Source organism: Syngnathus leptorhynchus, chromosome 11, assembly GCF_054491065.1.
Source record: "Syngnathus leptorhynchus isolate UIUO chromosome 11, UIUO_Slep, whole genome shotgun sequence".
In the NCBI taxonomy this organism is placed as follows: Eukaryota; Metazoa; Chordata; class Actinopteri; order Syngnathiformes; family Syngnathidae; genus Syngnathus; species Syngnathus leptorhynchus.
The window spans coordinates 2,163,198-2,183,546 of NC_141205.1; the positions used below are offsets into that span (position 1 = coordinate 2,163,198).

At 43.3% G+C, this 20,349-nt stretch overlaps 1 protein-coding gene across 4 annotated transcripts in view; it reads left to right on the forward strand.

The window, feature by feature from the left end:
- The window catches only part of ephb2b (eph receptor B2b), a 93,127-nt gene that overhangs the window by 47,254 nt on the left and 25,524 nt on the right, over positions 1–20,349 (forward strand). The window lies entirely within an intron of this gene.

Sequence of the window (20,349 nt, forward strand, 5' to 3'; positions counted from 1 at the left end):
TACGCAAAAGGAAAATTATGTTTTTTGTATTTTGGGGATAAAAGTCAATCTTCAGGTAAAAATGGGTGGAGTTCCCTACTTGATTCATATTCCATTGACAAAATGTTAATCAGAATGCCACTTAAAAAAAAAAAGGTTTTGACCTGATTTCCGTCTAACAAGGCCTCTGAATGATGAATCAAATATCAAATTAATCATTAATTAACCTGAAAATTGGATAGTAGTTCAGAACACGGGCAACCAAAGTGGGTGGAGCTAGATTTACTTTTCAGGCTGTTGATTGATCGTTGACGCCAGGATTCTGACATACGGTCTCCACACCCCGCTGCAAACACAAGCCAGATCAGAGTTTTAGCCTGACGCCAGCTGAACTGAAATGAACTGAACCATTTGGTGGAAAGCAGCTTTGCAGCATTGACTTGAATCACCAGTCACCAAGATTTTTATCTTTACCGCAAAGCCTTTATTCCACTAAATGGAATGTTTTATTTCACATGCAATACACTGATCTGTAATGAGTTTGATTTAAATTCATGGCCAACCAAGCCGTGTTTGGTGACACACAAAATGGGCTCCACATGGGCATTTGTAGGATTAATCTAACAATTTAGTAAAGGCAAAATAATACAAGTAATGTATTGTCAACAAAATGAATGTACACTGCAAAAACAATCCTTTGCACTCTAAATCTTTTAAAGCTATTGTACAAACCCAGGTTACACGTTGAACATCTGATCGCCCTCCATCATTGCCAACAAAGACGCTAGCTCTTCAAATGGCCTTCATTTTCCCTTCTCTACTGGAAGCCCTCTCACAGGCGTATCGATTGGACGTCTCAAAACGTCGATGTAACCAGTTTGCGTCCCATCCTATCCACCGCAGCGATGGCTGTTTAACTCGCCAGGAGGCCTCGCTGGCTGGAAACAGCGTGACGGCGTGTCATCCGCCCATGTTGAAAAACCACCCACCTGCATTCGTGATGACTGTGTTCCTGCCCTGTAATTGCAACACATCCCCCAATGTGTGTGTGTGTGTCCATTGGTCATTTTGGTTAGCACATGCTTTTGACATCACTCAGCATAATTATGACGTTAGTTAAACTGAGCCCCCTCCGGTCATAAACATTTCAATATTTCATTCAAAAAGTCTTAAAATCTGTTTCTGTATACTGAAAAATTTTTGGAGAAGAATTCTGGCTGGTACTAAACCACCATTTTAAGATTTTACCGTAACACCCATAGTAACTGGATAACATACAATTTAGTGTCAGAGATGATTTATAGCAGTAGCTCCACTAAACTGTGTAATCCCCCTGACTGCTATGCTAACAGCGACAAGCTTTTGGAGGAGTGCGGGCCAATACCGGGCACACATGAGGATACTCAATCTGCTCCGCCGCAATGAGTCGGCATCTCGCCGTAATTACGCCCGTCTGCTTGTTTTTGTGACCTCCGAGTAAGTCACTCCATGTTGCACATCTCAACGTCTCTGGAGTTGCGTTTTTTCACGCTGCTCTTGTGGTGCTAAATTGGATTATACAAGTAATTGTTTTCCACTCAGCAGAGACAACACGTTGATCCAATTTGGTATCCTCGCAATTCTGAACACGCTCAATCAGCGGAGTTCACACTCCACTGGGTTACACGCATAATGATCCTCAAAATGCGAGACCCTAAACATCACATGGAAATAAGTGTGGGCTTACTGCTCTTATGGTGGATTGTGTCCTGGAGCATCAAATTATCGCCATCAACAATTGTCCCCTTCCCAACGCCAAATATCTGTCGTATGACCATGACTGGAAATCAAGTCATTTCCTAATTAGCCATCTTTTTTTTTCAAGCCACCACACATAAAACCATTTGCCATCGTTGAACAGTTTTGATTGTCAGCCTTTGCAGATCGGGGAGGAAAATTTGTCTGAACACAATCGACACCACAGCACAATCACTCAAGACATCCAACAGGGAATCTGTCTCAAATTACACCTGAGTTTCAATTTATGTAGCACTGTACTGAATGCGGTGGGTTTACCAAAAAGGTATTCAGTTTTTCAATTTATTTGATTTATTTATTTATTTAATTAATTCTTTACGCATATACCAAGCCGCTCAAATGTAATCTGTGCCAGAATGCTGTTTACTTTTTTTTCTTTTTTTTTCTTGACCAAAATGGGGCACAAGACTCACTTTCGGCCATTAGTGTATGTGCGCTCCGCTTAAGCAAACCGACACCACTCGAGACAGATATCGCTTTCACCAACGTACTTTGACTATCCTCGCCATCACCCTGTCTTCGCACTCACATAACGCCCTATTTGATTAAAGCTTCATGAGGAAAAAATGCACTATCTGCGAGTGCGGTCGGCCTGAGCAGAGATGGATGTAATGCCTTTATACAAAAGTCATGAGCCTTTGCGCAAGGCTTGGGCCGGCCGGGACGGATCTCCAACGCTAAGTGTTCCCTGTTTTTTGTTGCGCCTGCCACACCGCACTCCACCGTCTTCCCCGACATCCCGAAAGCCGATCTCGCCTCTTCAAACTGCGGTCGGCCGCCGCCTCTTCAACCGCAGCATTCTGCGTAATGAATTGATCCCTTCGAGATGTGCCGTGCCCGCAGAATATTGCGGCATAATGAATTGATTTGTGAGAGGTGCACGCACAAGACTCCGGAGAGATCCTCTTTCATAGCCGGATTACGGAGCCGCAGCGACCGCACAAAGCCGCCCAGATGAAAGCGACTATTTGTACTGTAATATTTATAACCCCAGCAGCCGGCGCTTTGTCCTGACATTGCCGCAGCTTAACGTACAATTATGTGTGTTACAATTAAAGTCTCAGCTGGATCCTTGGCAAATAATTATGTTGTCGGGAAATCTGTCAAAACATTGATATACAAGGTGGGGTGCTTACAACAAATTGCCGGGACCTTCGCTCAGTGATTGCCTTACAAGTGAGATTAGATTTCCTCCTCGGAGTAGAGGAACCACAGCGGCGGCGGCTTTCAGGGGCGAAGATGGCCCTGGAAAAGGCAGATCCTATTTCCCCCGCCGGCCTCCAGGGCACGGCGCGTTGCATGGACACATGGGCTTGTGTTTGCCCTCGCCGCTCTCTCTTTCTCTCGCTCTCTACAACCAAGAGTGTTCCCTTCACACCAGTATCAAGACAGCCATGTTCAAGGAGCGGAGGGAATTGCAAACCTAACAATGCCCATGTGTGCTTTCCCCCAATGTAATCTGAGAATTTCAGTCCCGGCTATTGTGAGTTCCAGGGTCCGGAGAGTGAGTGTCAGTCTGCGTGGCTCGCCATGTGGGCAAGATTTGAGGCAATCTTCCTTCTTTCTTCCCTTCCTTCTTTCCTTCCTTCTTCTGCAGCAGCAGTAAACATTAAAAAATGACCACAAAATCAGTCATTACTCATCTGCGGAATGAACAGCTAAAATCTCTAATCCTCCAAATTTGGATTTGCACTGCTGATCCAAGCACCCATTTCTGTTTTTATGACTGTATCCGAGAGCGGAACACATGAAACAACCCGCACGGATGCCGAAATGGCACACATTTTTATTATTTAAACGTGTTTCTAAGGTATGAGGTCCCTTCCAAAGCGTTGGGGTGGGGGGGAGACAGGGCTAACTGTCAACCACATAGGATGTCGTTTGTATGTTATACGTTGTTTTGCTACATGTTTTTTTGAATGTGCGGGGTACAGCGATATCTCGAGGCCATCATTATATTTTGGGAGGAATAGCGCGGGTCATAGATTCGTTTGACCCAAGTTGAGATTAAAGAATACACCTACACAATTGAGAAAGAGAATCAATGTAATGGCGTTCAAAATGGTCGTTTGAATTAAACGTGTTAATATGCAAAAGAGGACGTGCAAGCTGTTAATAAACGCCTCTAATTTGCCATCGGAATCCCAATTATTGAAATTTCTCCGTCTGGAGTGGATTCAAAGGAAGGAATCATCGCAGCAGGCTTTGCAATTCCACACGGCTGCCTTTATTTCCCTGGGTGCCGCTGTCTTATAATGGCGCCTCTAATCGACTAACAGCGCACATGGAGGACTTATGGGGGTTGCAAGATAACCACACCGATTACTGGATGATTGTCTTTTGTGTTGAGAGATGCCAAAATGCAAATGAAACACCCCCCTGCAGGACTTTTTTTTTTTAATAAAAGAATTCCTCAATGCAAATTTTTCAAATCATTCTGATGTTTAAAAAGAGTCATCCACCAGTGTGTGAATTTTGTCTGAAATGATTTGAGTTGGTAAAACAAAGACACTTATGTGAGATTTGTTCCGTTTATTTCGGCATTATTTTAACCGGTTGCGTTTCATTAGCATGTAGTGTGTGCGTGCATGCCTGTCTGTGTGCGTGAGTGCAGCTCTACAGCAAGCCAACATTCATCTTGGCTGCTGAAAGCTTTGCGCACCATCTGCCAGCCAGTGTTTGTATTCAGATCGTTGTAGAGGGTGTGACCCCGCTGCCATACTGCTGTTGGAGTGCAGGTGTTGCCGCTGTCATTCCAACACTGAAAAAGATGTGAGAGTGAGACATGGTCTCAAAATAACAAAACAGGATTATATGATTTTTGGATAGTCTGGACTCACGCAGCAAATCTCTTACTGTGGACATTTGGGATTTAATTCTAGCCGGGCAAATCTTGGGCCTGCTTGTACAGCAACTTTAATATATTAGTTTCTTGATAGCAGATAGTAAATAAAACAAAGCAAGCAAGAGTATGTCTCACTCTTGTATCAAAACTCGTATCGTGTTTTTGGAATTAATATTGTTCAAGATGGATTAGTGATGCACGTTAGGTTCATGAAATATGCAAAGTTGTCCATAGGTGTTCCCTGTGATTGATTGGCGAACAGTCCAACTCCACTCGTCTTGCCAAAAGCCAGCTGGGATATCCTCCAGCTCACCCGTGACCCTAATGAGGACCGCACGATCATCTAAGTAGAACAGCCCAACTTCACACAGCATTGTGTTATGGTGACATTATTTACGCTTCAGCTGCTGTTTGGGTTTGTTCAGTTGCATGTGAAGAATACAAAGAAGCGTCTAAGCGGATGTTCATCAGTGCCAGGGTTTGTCTCTAAAATGCCGTAGCGCGTAATAAACTTTGGCTCGGCATCTTTTTGGTGACACGATTGAGCTAAGAACGGCGTCATTGGACGCTTGAGTGAGAGCAGGCAAAGCGGTTAACTATGTCCTTGTGTCCACGGAGGCTCCTGGAATTATTCCCTTGCTTTCTTTCACTCATCTCTGATGAAATTTCACCATGTCCAGGTGTTTTTTTTTTTTCTTCTTTTCCCTGTCCGTCAGTCTTTCACTGTCTGTTCTGCATCCCGCACACACACATCCATACTGAGCTTGACAGCACGCGAGAATAAGGGAAGACGAAAAGGCCAATCCTTTAACTTAAAGTGAGTGCAGAAAATCCCTTTGCGGTGCACATGTGCGCCGCCATATGCAGCTACAGTACGTGCAGCGTAACGTTTTATACCCGTGCACGTATACTTCATCATGCTCCGTTTCACGGCCCATCCATCACGCGTTGATGTGATAACGTGGCCTGTCGTCCCCGAGAATCGCCCCCGCCCTCTCCGGTCCAAAAGATCACGGCCCGTTAAGCCCCCCTTAACATCTTCCACATGTTGCCGCACACAAATGTCGTGTTCCGCTCCATAAAGCAGAGCGAGACTCACCCTCCTAGTCGCACGTTATCCCCGCACCATCTTTTGCATCTCGGGTTGCAAGAGCACATCCTTTTACACGTCATCACTCATCTCGTTTGCTGACGAGGCTTCACGTGAGGCCCACAGATTCTATCCTGGACGCCCTTTTGGACCCAAAAATCAGGATGGCCGATAACATCGGACAGTCTGGTTGGTGTTTGTGAAAGGGAGAATAGCAAAGTGACAAGTCAGAGAAGTGATGGTTCAGCTTGGCGAAGCCTGGACGGGTCATCATGACAACTGTTCTATTCCATATGCGCATCTGCAACACAGCCGGGATTTCGTCCAAACATCCCCGTTTACTCTCTCAGAGGTCCGGGACTCCGGTCTGGTCGGAGAATTCATGCCTCCCTGTCGACTCGGAGAGGCTGATTGATAAAGCATGTGTTTGGATCAAAGATAGGGAGCAACGGTTAAGATGGAAAGCCTCTCAAGAAAAACCGAGTGTACAAGGCGCCAATTGCAAAATCCCCCGCCCCCTCCCGACTATTTAATCAGTGATAATTTATTAGTTGTGCAGCGTCATGGCGGTAACAGTTGATGACCCTTGATCGGATGGATTCCTGAAGTCTCAGCAATTTGGCCCACCCAAAAGTGATCTCATCTAACCAAAGCTAAATTACAACTTGGAGTTCCTAAACTTTGAGCCTTTTAGTCCTACATGGGCTTTAGCAAGAGGATGTACATTCAGCACAAAAGCATGTGACTGCTTATCCAGGCATTCATCATGGGCTGGTTACTGATTTCAAGGTTTAAAAACTAGTTAAACTTTCCAACAGAACTATGAGCTGTTTTTTCCATATTCCCAGACTTGGCAGTTTTAAAATGCCCTTTACTGCTACCCACAGTAGTTTAGTGGAACTCAACTGCAGTACACAATGTGACCATCGGGTTTGTATTTCAATGGTATCCTTCGATATGCATCTATGCAATGTGAGATTCTCTGCGCACCAGATTATTTTGTTCTACGTCTTGTCATAAGACCACTAGATCATAACCCACGTTGGTCTTGATCCAGCCTGGCTGTCTTTCTGGACCTTACAGCAACACTTCTAGCTTCTATTCATCATGAAAGCCACACCACCAATATATTTTGACTCTTTGTTCACTTTGAGTTTATTTTTTTGTCGGGGTGTCTCTTGACAAAGTTTTCATAGTCCTCTCAGTGCTGAGGTCCAGATGGGCTGGAGACAGACTCTCGAGCCGCCAACTCGGGGCTGTTCCGAATTGTACGCCATCGAAACTTCAAGCCAGCTCATCATATTTCCTATCACACGTTTCTAATCTAATATATTCTTCAGAGACCTTGTTTTTTGTACTTTGGTCAATATACTTGTCATATTCCAGACGTCAGATGCCGTTGCAGGACCTCAACTGTGCTTTATGGCTACTATATTAAATCACCAACACATTCGATCAAAGTCAGCAAAGGCCCAACTGTCAGACATATCAAATAAATATATTCTTTTTCCTCCACAATCGTCTCAAAAACAGCCAAGACAGCAATCATAAATGTTCAATTTGTTCTGTATTTTCAATCACCAATCCTCTTGTGGGCAGCATCAAACTTGACCGAATTTCCTCCAAAATGACTTTTTCTGCTTCTTCAGATTCGAGCTTGTTTTGAAGACATCTGTTCAACACAGTCATCAATTGTCTTATTGTTTTGCAATCGCAAATATTCCCACACTGCTGCTTTGTGTCAGCTGCACTCATTTTCCTCAGTGGTTGAGCAAGATGAGTGCACTTGATGCTGAACAGGACAACAAGCTTGGCTCCAGTGACCTGATTTAATTGTGGAAGTGTGTTTTCAGGGGCAGATGGTGGCGGCGCTGGTGATTGGTGTTGAGGGGGGGGGGGTGCTATGGTTTTCCATCGCTACGGGGGACAGCTTGGCTTTATAAATGCACTACTTACCGAATTTTCTGGCTGTTAAAACTTTTTACTTCCCTTTGGCCCACTGCAAAGCAAATAAATTACTCCCTCTAATGAGGCCACGTCGTTCTTCAGTGGAATTCGCAAGCTATCAGGGAGAAGTTACGCATCAACACGACTCTCCATTCTTATGTCCCGTGTAAATAAGCGGGTTCATCCAGAGGATACGTTGAAAGGCGTAGCATCAATTGCTAGGCTAATCCTTATCTATTCAGTCCTCTTATTCCTACCAGGACATTGTAGTAGAATTTTGGGGGGTGCTCCCCCTCTATGCTGAGGTCTCTTCACTGTCATTGCAGCCCTTTCCCCACAATTTATTCTGTAAAGCCCTTTCGGATCTTCTGGCTATATCCAAATCAAGCGAAGTTGAGACAAGTTGAACCACTTCCTGTACATCTCAAAGCTTTTAAAGTAGGGCAATACAGGGATTTTGTATTTTTTAGTATTAAAGCAGACATTCGGCCAAATTGACTTTTTAATCGCTTTAATATGAAATCTGGACTGTTTTCCCCTCCCATAAAGTGAAATTACACAGCCAATTTAATATTTCCTCATCTGCCCATTTCGACATCCTTGCTAGTGTTTTATCAAAGTAAAACGGAGTAAAAACGAGTGATTTCAAAAAGACAAGCAATAAAAAAAAGTGTAACTTAATGCTTGATCAATGAGGTATTTTAACAACGAGATTTTACAGACATGTTATGACATCTGGGAACTGTGGAAAAAAAAATCAGGAGATGTGCTTCAGGTCAGGAACCAACCAGGTTTGACAAAACATCATTCACAAAACTCTTCAGGGCAAATTTCCCCCACTGAAGCCCGGGAAATACTCACTTCCTGCCGAGACCAGTGTTCTTGATTAGCGCAAGGCTGAATCGTCTCTACTGAGAGTTTCATCGCTTCGGTCTGTGTACATCCAGCCGTGCTTCGACACACACCAGAACCCCTCCTCAAAAAGAACATCTCTTCTCTGCAACTTTGAGAGCTGCCTGGAATACATTAGTCACGGTTATTAATGAGATTGTTTTGATGCCTCCTTCCTCTTGTCTTGGATTTTTCTTCCACCCTCTCAAGTGATGATGGCTTGAGTTAACAAAAAAAACCTGCCAGCTCGGAGGGAAACAGAATGTGCAAAAACAGAGAAGAGTCCTTAAAGATCACACATCATCTCCCCCCCCCCCCCCCCCCCGCCCCCCCGACCAAACAGCGAAGCGCTCAGTAGCTCTCCAGACGTAATTTGACTCCGTGGAGGTTTGCATTGTAAAAGTGGTAGAGGGGAAAAAACGGCTCACAGAAGACAGGAGGTACTCATTAAAGCATGTGAAGAATGTTTGCACACATCTGTAATGACACGACAGGAGAGTACAGACAAGGTTGAGCTTTTAACATAAAAGGCTACGCGACTTCATTTGTCGCTGGAAATGTGTTCACCGCAATCTGTGTGCACCAACCACGCACATGGAAAAAAAATACAAGTCGGGCCTCGACGATGGTCCAAACGTGCAGTGAAGTAGAACAGGGCATGCTCAGACATGGCTGTACTTTACTGTTTTCAGTTGATTGTTTGAGTTATATGTTAGTGATGGACGGATCTGGCTGCATCCACGAATGGGCGGTTGCATCTTACAAATAAAAAAAAAAAAAGCACCGTAAGTGCACACATACAACTCATGAATACTCTCCATCACTTCCACTAACAACCAGGGCCACTTTAGCTCCTCCCAGAGATGTAAAGCTTGTCTCGGTGGAGACTTCAAAATACACTTTTTGAAACTGGACTACTTTCCTTTTTAGACTTTGGCAGCATCTCGTGGCACAAAAACCTCAAATAGGTCAGATTTACAGCTAAAATTTGAAAATGGTGAGCTGCAAAATATGCTTACTGTACCCTGCTTTACAGAACACTATGACTTTGACTCGAAGCATAATGTGACATTTAGATGACGAGGGACATCTGCCTCTGGAGCAACCCTCTACGGAGAAGACATTTTACAAGGCGCATGCTCCTAAAATAAGCCTTCTTAACCTCCAGCATAGCCCGTGCGTGGATGTCAGCCTGGATATATCTGCCTTGCGACCTTCTTACTAAATATAGTGCCTTGCTATCGATTTTGGGGACGCAGTACGTTTGGAGTGCGACGCAGACATCGATGACCTATTTTCGACAGATTGCTGGTAATTGCGGGGCTCCTCGTGCGCTCTTTTGTCTCGGGAGCTGCGGGAGCAGCAGATGTGTGTGCTCTGAGCAGACACAACACAGCTCAGTCTTTACGGGATAAGAGACTGTCATATATTTATGACGGGCTCTCCACAACACATGTTATGTTCCACAAGCAAACACCTTCATGAAATTTTCATGACGAGCTTGCATGTGAGTGCGATTCTCCCAGTTGTGAGATTAATGGGATCACTCCGTAGTAGAGTGATTAGCAACGGCTCATTCACAGTATCGTACCTCGCTTCTAATAAAGGGCAGCGAGAGGGAAAACATGCCAGAAAAAAAGCTTGGCAAAAAGCAGATTTAATTCCATCTGTGCCTATGCCATGCCAGCAGGCGGGCGGACGGGCAGGCTTCCTACCAGTGAGTGAATGGCTATGATTCCACTCATGCCTCTAACTAACGTTGTTATCCGTCAGCATAGGTCACTGTTGTGTTACCCAGGAAATGTGCAATCCAGGAATTATGTCATGTTGCCTTAGCAAATAAGTCACTTGTGTAATGTGCAACAAAGCATATTGTAAAGGAAACTTGTGTCTCACACAGAGCAGAGACCTCCGCCAAGAATAGAAAATCCCAAATGTAATGAACATTTTTCCTGATATGTACTTTCTTGAAGAGGAGTATTGATAACCAAAACAAAAACTCATCAATTTATGTTTTGTGTTCTTTAGATAGATAGATGGTGCTAAAGCACGAGCTAATAAAGCTGTTGATTTTTAGTTACATTTCCAGTGCCGAACTTTCCTGAAGACGTTGATCAATTTCTGAATTCAATATAAAAAGCAATTAATCCACTAATCAATTACAATGCCAAATTGTTTGACTATTGTGACTAGTCATTCACTGAGAGAGGCACAGCCAAATTCCTAGCATTCTTACGTAAAAGAAACGTCCCATTTCCGATCCGTCCAAGTAACGGGCACAATTCAGCTTTTGTGATTCCGGCTCGTCTTTCGCCTGTGCGCTCTGCTGATACGGGGTCTTGTGCAGATAGTGTGGCCCCCGCTCTTGGGCTACTACTAAGCGCCAGTTAATTGAGCCTGTCCAAGCAGAACCTGTTAGTGTGCTGATAAGAAGGTATTTGACCTCATTGGAACCTCCAGGTGCTGCGGGATACTTTGCAGTGCCCGATGAAGCATAAGGCAGCCTGCATCTCCATTGGCGATTGCCTTATTTGAGTTGACTGTAACTAACATCTTAATGTTGACGTCATTAGGAAAGCATTCTGGGAAGCAGATTCTTTGTATCATGCAAATTAGATGAGACACAACATCTCTGATACGCGTTATGTTTTATTGACTTCATTTTAGGAAAGTCCCATCTGGAGCTGCAAAGATGACTTTGATCTGTTAAATTGAACCGTTTAAAGTTACACAAGTCCAAAAAACGTGAATAAATCAATTTAATTTTTTTATTTTTGGTGTAGTTCTGTTCCTATGGCAGCAACATAACTGGAATTTGAACCCTGTAATCTCAAAAGTGATCATAAGGTCATGATCACAAATTTGTATTTGTAACTCTTATAGGCAGTAAATGCTAGAAAATATTTTAAAAAGGGAAAGAAAATAAGTGCTGTTGTCGTGTTGGAAAAGGTTCCATCTGGAGCTTAAATTTTTTATAAATGTCTTAAATGCATTTTTCATGTGTCAGGTTGAATAGACCCATTTTACAAGGACAGAGATGCAAGTTTATTTTTATTTTTTAAAAAATCTTATTTGATTTGATTCTTCTTTGAGTCACTTTAGGGTATGGTTAGTTCAAACTCATGGGACATACAAGTTTCGGTTACATCACCACAGGAGGACCATAATTATGTCATAAACCAAAGACACCATGTAGAATGAAAAATTTCTTTTGTTTTTCATATTTGCGGGAAACATTTAGTAATTTGGAATAATGCATTGTAAATGATGTTTACCGTAAGTAATTTCTGACGTCTTGGATCGAATTTATCCAGTAAGATTATTTTTGTTCTGGAGAAATGGGACAACAGGAGGGTTAATGAAATGCGTCTACCTCGGCAGAAATGTCTAACTAGCAGTTTCTCTTCTAAACCTTCCTGTTGTCTTTTCTTTCTATCTATCTCGACCAGACCTGATCAAACGTACTTTATTACTTACTCTCCATATGAGAGTCTTGAACTCTCACACATTCCCAAAATCCCACATCTATTTCGGTATTCCGGCCACGTTCAAGCATGTGTCGAGAATTTTTGCACGTGACATTTCCATCCAAAGCCTGCCAATGAATGGGGATTTGAGTCTTGAGTAGTACTGACGTGACCACCTTCCCCCTTACACACCCTCCCGTAGCCTTCCTGCCATAATCCCTCTGCCTCCAGAAACCCAAAACTAATCTTCCGCAGCCTCATCACATTGCGAGCTTCTGCAAGCGCTTACATTTCGCCAGCGACTGCTGTTTTAACTTCGATGCATATTTACGTCCGTAAACAAACTGAATAGTTCCTTGGAGCAAATTGCAGGTTCACCGTAAGCCTAAGAGAGGTTCTTTCAGTGATTTATGCAGCAGTCTTTCCGAATAAAGTACAGAGTAGCAATCCTTTAGAAGCTCGCACTATATTTTTACATTAAGCCTATTTGTGGAAATGTCGGATGTGTCATACTGGAATTTGTCCAGTCATGCCAAGGGAGAAGACGAGTTTTGACTGCTGTTTAAGGAGACGTATTTTCCATGTTTTTAAACACAGTTTTCAAGTATCTCAATAACATGTTTATGACACCCTTTTTTCAGTATGGGAACAAGGATTATAAAGGACTTTACGCACTGTATATTTTGTCTTCCTGAAATGATCCTGGTTTAAGGAATTGCCCGTGTCTGATGCCAGTAATTGACTGTATACCCCGCCTTAAAGGCGAGTCTGTCTTTTTGTTACCATGATAACTGGAAACGGTTGATGGGTGGCCAGGTACACCCAACTCTTTGTATACAACCCAGTTTTCAATTAGTTGTGCTCTTTATATGTTCATTTACCATACTTAAAAACCACTATAATCTTATCTTTTGCGGATAAACCACCTCAGACACCAATAAGGTGTAACCGCAAAAGCAGCAGCAGCAGCACAGTTGCCAAGGCAACAGAGGGTTAGCCCATCCTTCCCCCCCGGCTTTCTTCTCTGTAGTGTGAGCTGGGTACTTAAATGCACTGACCTCCTGGGTCTGGGCTGAACAGCCTCCATTGATTTGGACAAATGAGAGAGAGAGAGCGGACAGCCAAGGCCTTCCTGTTTGAGGGTTAAGGATGTAGTGGAAGGTGGCGGATGAATAGCCGAGGGATGCTGTGTTTTAGATGACTTAATGACACATTTAAAGGCTAATTAGCCCATCTCTACACTCGCTACGCAATTTCAGAGGCCAGCACCTCGCTACCACAGGCACAATTGAGCTATTTAATGTGTACCGCCTCTTAATAGTACCCATTAAAGGCTTTCAGTGAATCACCTTGGAACAATAGCTGCAGGTGTAACGTTGCAGGGAAGCATCGGCGGCGGCCGGGTTTTAACGTGCGAGGCGTGTCTCGTTTCTTTTTCTCCTTCCTTCGTCTGATTGCGTTCAAACACAAATCCTGTGTTGGGCTGTTTTGCTCTTGTCATTTCAGTGCTTGAATACTTCATGAGGTGATGACTTATGGATTTAGCACATGTGGGTCACGAGAGCTACACCATATACATGAGCAGCTGGTTCAGTTTCACCTACAGTAGTGACTGTATGTTTTCTGTAGCCGCCATCATGTCTGTTTATAAAACATGCAGATGCTTCCAGTAGGATATCTATTAGTTGTTGTTGTTTTTTTTAACCTGAAAATTGATAATGACTATTTTATGTGTTTACATGACACCCACATGTTGTAGATTGTAGATTGCTGATAAATATTCCTATACATTTTCTACGAGAACTGGGAAAAATTTGGGGGGGGGGCGTATTGCAGGAAAATGTCCTTGAAATACATTTTCTGACCATCCATCTATCCATTTTACAGACTTCATATGCTCGTGATTGCAGGTGAGCTGTAGCCTATCCCACCTGGGTGAGAAGCAGGTTACATCCCGGATCGGTTGCAAAACAAGAATTCACACTCACCTTCACACATATGGACTATTTCGAGTCTTCAATGAACCTCACGTCTGATTTTGGAATGCAGTATGCCCGCAGATAACCTGCATATACATACATGGTAGTTTTGAGATTCTAACCCTAAACCTGAGCCACCATATTGTGAGTGCTTCAGCACCCGACTCGCGCATTGATGCATCATGAAGCCATTTCCTACCGAAGTAAAGTAGCTACTGAGGGAGAAGGTAATACTGTCAGCTGATGTTGATCCTGGGCTTACACCCCTCTCGTGTGTTGGTGGGTTAAGTGACAGAATTCGGCACCAGCTGCTCCTTGCCACGATGGCCCCCCAACACCCCTCCATCAGTAACCCGTAATACGCCCATAAAGACTAAAGAAAGGCTTCTTCATCCACCGCCCTTCCTTTTCCCCGAGACGGCCCCCTTCTTGTCGCCACCGACTGAACAGCACGTTATAAAGCCTTTATACCACCTGTCCGTCAGCTCGTCTGCACCTCGGGGAGTCTCAGTCACGAAGCCGGGGGCGGCCTTTGTTTGGATTGGACTCTGTGAAGAGAACCAGCCTCCCCACCACCAACCACATTACACTCCCTCTATTACAAATACAGACAATTCAATAGTACAGAATAGTGGCTACTAACCCATAGAGGGAAGACTGGAATCAGCAGGAAAGTGCTTTTTTTTTTTTTTTATTTGTTGCTGGCCGCAAAGACCATTAAATCTGTTTCTCCTAGCAACTCGTCCTGCACCATTGTCGAGCTAGCCGTATTAGCATTAAGATTACATTGCAATGCAGATAAATTTGAATGGAGTCAAGACCAATGACTTTGCAAGTGTGCCAAATTGCTCGATGAGGCATTTTAGCAAAACAGAAGCCGGAAAAATTTGGGCCTCACCCGAACCATGATTAGGTTCGATGGTACGTGGAGCCTAGCTTGCTGACTTTGGGGAAAAAGTGAATGAGGTAATCCTTTTCGACTGAGTTTCCTTTCACGCTACACAGACAAAAGGGAAAGTTTACGGTTTCAGAGGTCACCATCAAAATAAAAAAGCAAAGTATGTGAACGGAATAAGGCACAAAACACACAGTACCATTTCTGGAAAAATTATGATTTTATGCGGCCCAAATATTTTTTTTTTTTTTTATTCCAGGTAAGACACCCTAATAAATAAAAGAAATATGTATTCCTGTCAGTGCACCTTTGGGGGGCGATCAACATTTTCCATGTAGTCAAACGGGCCGAGTCTTGAATTCTTTTCTTTGCTTCAACAATGTCTTCTGACATTTGATCCTGCCGAAGTTTCCTCATTTAACCCCTTTTCTCTTCTTCAACTGGTAACAGTATACATCCTCTTGGGCGTGTTGTAAATGAGAGAGTGTCATTTTCCCTAACATCATCCCACACAATGGCGTGCGCTTGTTGTGACATGACATTGAAAGTGCCGTATCTCCGGTTTCTGACACGGGCATTGGAGGCCTTGAGGTTAAGTGAAAGCTGACTGTTGACTCCAAACTGTGATCACTCTGGCCTACTTCCAGATGTGAAAGTGGCGCAAGTGGTTTTAGTGAAGCCCCTTGACTAAATAAAGACAAGTGGGAACGAGCTCTTCTCAAAAGATGGTCGCAAGATGCTTGAAGACAAGTGGAATCAAAACGGCTGAAAGATCTCCGGAATTGGAGGAAGCTGATTGGTCAGGAAGAGGCAAAAAAAAAAGAAAAGGGGATGGGCTTTGGACTGAAAACCAAATGGAAGGCGTGGCATAGAAACAACTGTGCTCACATCAACCTCTTGACCAGACAAAAGACTTCAATACTTGACAAAAGCAGACAATTGTGGTTACATCATCTTTCCCAAAGGTCAGTGAACCATGACTGATGCGATAAATAAAGCGATGAAATGAATCTGCACTCCAAAGTACCTCTGTGGCTGACCAATCCCTTCTGCAACGAAAATATTGGAGTGATCCATTTTTAACCAAAAATGTATCTTACCTAACTATTGGCTCTATTTATCTATAAACCAGCCAGACTTTCAATCTTGATGCAACATAATGCCAACTGGCTCCCGGTGAACGAGAATCAGGCGTTTTTTCAACACTTCTCATACAGCTCAAGTGTCTGTCAAGTGTCCGATTGTAACTTTTGTTTTTGAAAGGGTGAGGCCAACTGTACAAGAACTCAGATACTGAAATTTTGCAAAAGGCATTATGCAAGGGACTCAGTAGAGCCATTTTTATCTATTATTTAATCCCCACCCATCTCATAAGAGGAGTTTGAGTGACTTCATTAGCAGCATGCAGGCTCGTTAGCTGACCAGGTTACTGCGCCATATTTTCAAATTATGCAACATTATGTGACTTTTGTCCTGCGTCACTAATGATCCGTCATTAAAAATAATGGAATATGCCACGATGTGGATCCAGTAGGCTGGCCGACTTAAATGGAGACGAACGACCACAAGGGGACATACCTCGGCCATCTGCGAAGCCCACCCACTTGTACCCCACCTGAGCCTACCGTGACATCCTTCGGAGCTGTCATTTATCACCCTGCAAGAAGCGACCCGTTATCCAACCTTCTCTCCCCCCGTAAAGTCTCGAGTCTTGTTCGTTTTCCAACCCCGTGTACATATGTTGGCTCACGCGGCCTGTAATTTTGCCATTCCACATTTGTCTCTCCCCTCTCCATTGGCCAGTGGGAGCAGAAGGAGTTCTGTAAAAATTCCAGATGTTATTGCAGCGCCGCATGAATGGCTCCGCTGATACTCTCCTTTCATCTCGCTTTCCTCTCTATTGACAGATGGTAGTTATCACACAGTATGGAAATACGATTCCCCTCCACCACCACCACCCAACCCTTCCTTCCCTCTGTGGTACTGAAGCCCTGTTGAACATCACGAGAGCTTTGCGGCCACGTTGGAATGATTCACTTAAGAAGTATCAAGAGGCTACGGTTATGAAAGTGGAACAAAAGGGATTTTTATGCGTAGTGGCGTGTATGATTAAATGAATTAATTGACAGTTCTAGGTCGTGTCAAGTATAGTATAATAACCCTTGGTGTTTATACAATGCAAAAGAAATTTGCTTATCTACTACATTGTGGTAGTAATATCATTCTTGAAGAAATATATATTTGATCAAGTGGTGTGCAGGTGCCCATGTATACTGAAAATATGAGCTCATTTTGTTTTTAAGCAGAGTACGAGAACTTTAAGTTGGTCTGCAAACTACGTCTAGTCACTGTAATGTAGCCCACAGCGAAATGTTAAGCTGCAAACTGGCTGCCTGTGCCATCTCCACTGCTGTAATTCATAGCCAAAGTTAAGCCGATAATGGAAAAATAAGCCCGGAAGCTGGGAAATAATTTTCCACCTGTAATTTATTGCGTGACCACCATTTCCTTTAAGAGGCACTCCATTACATTATGTCCTTGTAAATATCCGTCTTGGAGATGGTGGAGGCCTGGGTTGAGACCGAAAATTATCCTTTGGGCGGTGGGGATGGGTTTATGGACTTTTTTTTTTTTTTAGCTTATCACGGATGAACATGTGGTAGATGTTTATTTTCAGCATTAAGCAAAATATTGAGGTCTCCAGTCATTTTAGTATTCATTATTGTTTTCAGAGTGGAGTAAAGTTTTGCAAAAGTTCTGAAAATATACAAAAAGCAACTCTAGCTCTGCGCATTGACAAACAGGTACTCACAAAGATAAAAACTGGCTTTCTGGTTTTTAATGTGACCCATCCTAATAGTATGCAGTGATTTACATTTGGTAGCAATTGACAAAATCTCAAGGGAAGACTCATATTTGAAAATGGAAAAAAAAATCATTCTCAACCAGGCATTTGCACAAATCAAGGACATGGGCAAACGTTTGATGCAGTCGTGTTGGTGTGTGAGGAAAAAAAAAGCTTTACTCGAACATCATACATTTTGTCCTTTAAAATTGCTTTTTTTTTTTCATGACATGAGTGGTCCTTTGTGGCCAGCTCTGTAGCACTGACGAGAAACTATGGCCCACTCCATCGTTTGTGTCGCCCATCCCTTCTCTAAATGGCCCATAGGTGTGGGTGTGTGTTTCCAGTGGCCTCTCGTCTTCCCAGCAGTGATTTCACCAACACTTTTATATGAGACAACAAAGCCTGTTGAGGCCCCAAGGTTGAGCACTGCCCACTGTAGCGGCAGTCGCAGCGGCGGTCTGGGAAATACCCTTCATCCTTGTAAACACACAGACATACACACACAACACACACACACGTTTCGTGACAGTGGCAGTTTTTACTTCTTTCAGTGGTTTGTGTTTTTGCCGCATTCACAAATGCTCCCACCTCTGATCCATGTGCCCTTCAGCTTTTTCTTTCACACCCTGAACAACACAATCAAGCAAAAAACACACACACATTGCCCATTTTTGTCTCTTTCATGTTTTTTTTTATGTTTTAGGGGAAGGACACTTGATGGTGACAATCTTTTTGAAAGTGGTTAGAGAGATGTGTAAAGCTGTTTTTTTCCTTTCAAGGGGGGTTATGAGGGCAAATGTAGAAATACCTTGTGGCCTTGGGCTTTGTGAAGTGCCAATTGTTAGCATCTGACATAAAATCTTATTTTGTGAGAAATCCCACACATGTTGAGGAACAAATGGGCTTTTGCGTGTGCATCAGCTTTGGCGCTGAAAATCGCAATTGGCGAAAACATCAGTGTGCTGTGTTGGAGAGAAGTATGAGTCTCAACTTGTGTGGGCTCGTTCACATTTTCACTTGGTTAAGAGAAAACATTAAAAGTGTAGGTAACAATTTAACGAATATACATGAATTCATCTGAGAACAAATAATTTGCCTCATGATGTGTTTGTAGTCTGGTTATATGCATACACGGTCCAGCTGCAGGTCTCATCTCTCCCGTGTCATAAATCTCCCCATGTGTGAGGTTGAGATCCAGGAAACCTTTGAAACAAAAATGGGAGCAAATTAGCTGCTGTAAAATGTGATTTGCACCCTGACTCACCATCTAGTTTCCATGCGGTAAGTCTCGTTTGAAAAAAACAAAACAAAAAAAACGACAAAATCAACACAAAATGAAAGCCCAATGTGTTATTAAAAGTGGTAAAGCACGGACGGACTCAAGTAACTGGAGACGTTCCGATTCAAATGAGGAGATATTTTAAGAATCAAACAAGGTTTTCACTACAAAGAATGGAACAATTTGAGAAGCAGTACGTTCCTTAAAAGCTTGTTTGCTCTGTTTTTGTAGTTTTGTTGTTGCTGTGAGGTCTGACAGCACGTCTGCTCCTCAAAATCAAACCACGTTCATGACAATAGCTTTACTTTTATGAGGGGAAGTTACAATAAAAAGCGCCGGCTGTCACGGGCGACTATTTATACCCATAATTAATTCAACTCTCTTTCTAAAAGTTGGACGAGACATCCGATGTGAGCGCGACATCAAATGCCGCCACGTTCTGGGAGAATTAAAGATGTGATCTAAGCATAGCCTTGCTTACATCTGACGTTAGACAACTCTCTTCAAATCTGTCATCTGGACGCCGAGGGGGAAATTCCCCTTACACCCTCCAGGCAGATGACAGAGAGGTGTGCTGAGACGTAAAACACATGTCCTCTTTAAGTGGATTTGATTCGCCAGGAATTTGGAATCGGAAGATTCCAAAGCAGCAAATTATCTGCTGTGCCCATTTGAACTCAGTTGCTAGCCAATACAGCAGCACAAAAACAGTTTCAGATGGGTGTGAGTCGTCACTTGGGTGTTGTAAATATGAACGAGTTGCAAATTTGGGTTTCAAATTGAGCTTTCAAATGACAGTTTAAGGTTTAGAGTTTTAGGAGTGTTTCAAGCCAAGGTAAAGGCTTCAAAGTAGGGTTGTAAACCTGTAGTAGGGTTTCAAGCCATGATTAGTGTTCGGAACTAAGGTATGAAACTAAGAGAGGGATTCCAAGTTAGGCTTTCAAATTAGTGATAGACACAACAAACAAATGATTTCAACAAGTGAATGGAGAAGAGGCTTGGCAAAGCTACAAAGAAAGCGTCTTGGATTTTTACACACGGCAGGGAACTATTCATCACTCGGCGGCAGCCCGAGCAGCTTGTGACCATTTGAATATAAAAAAATCTCTGCAGTAGTAAAGGCCTCATGGAGTTTTATACTTTCTAATCCTTACATTCTTTTCATTTGTCGCGATTGTCACAGTTGCGGCACATCCATCATCAACTGTGCCCACATATACTGAATTCCCAAACATAGACATTCCCCACCTCTCCCCGCTCTCCTCTTTGTTCCCACCGATGGACCCTGAACACACGCCCCCCGACCCTCTCCCCTTCAACACGTCTTTACAC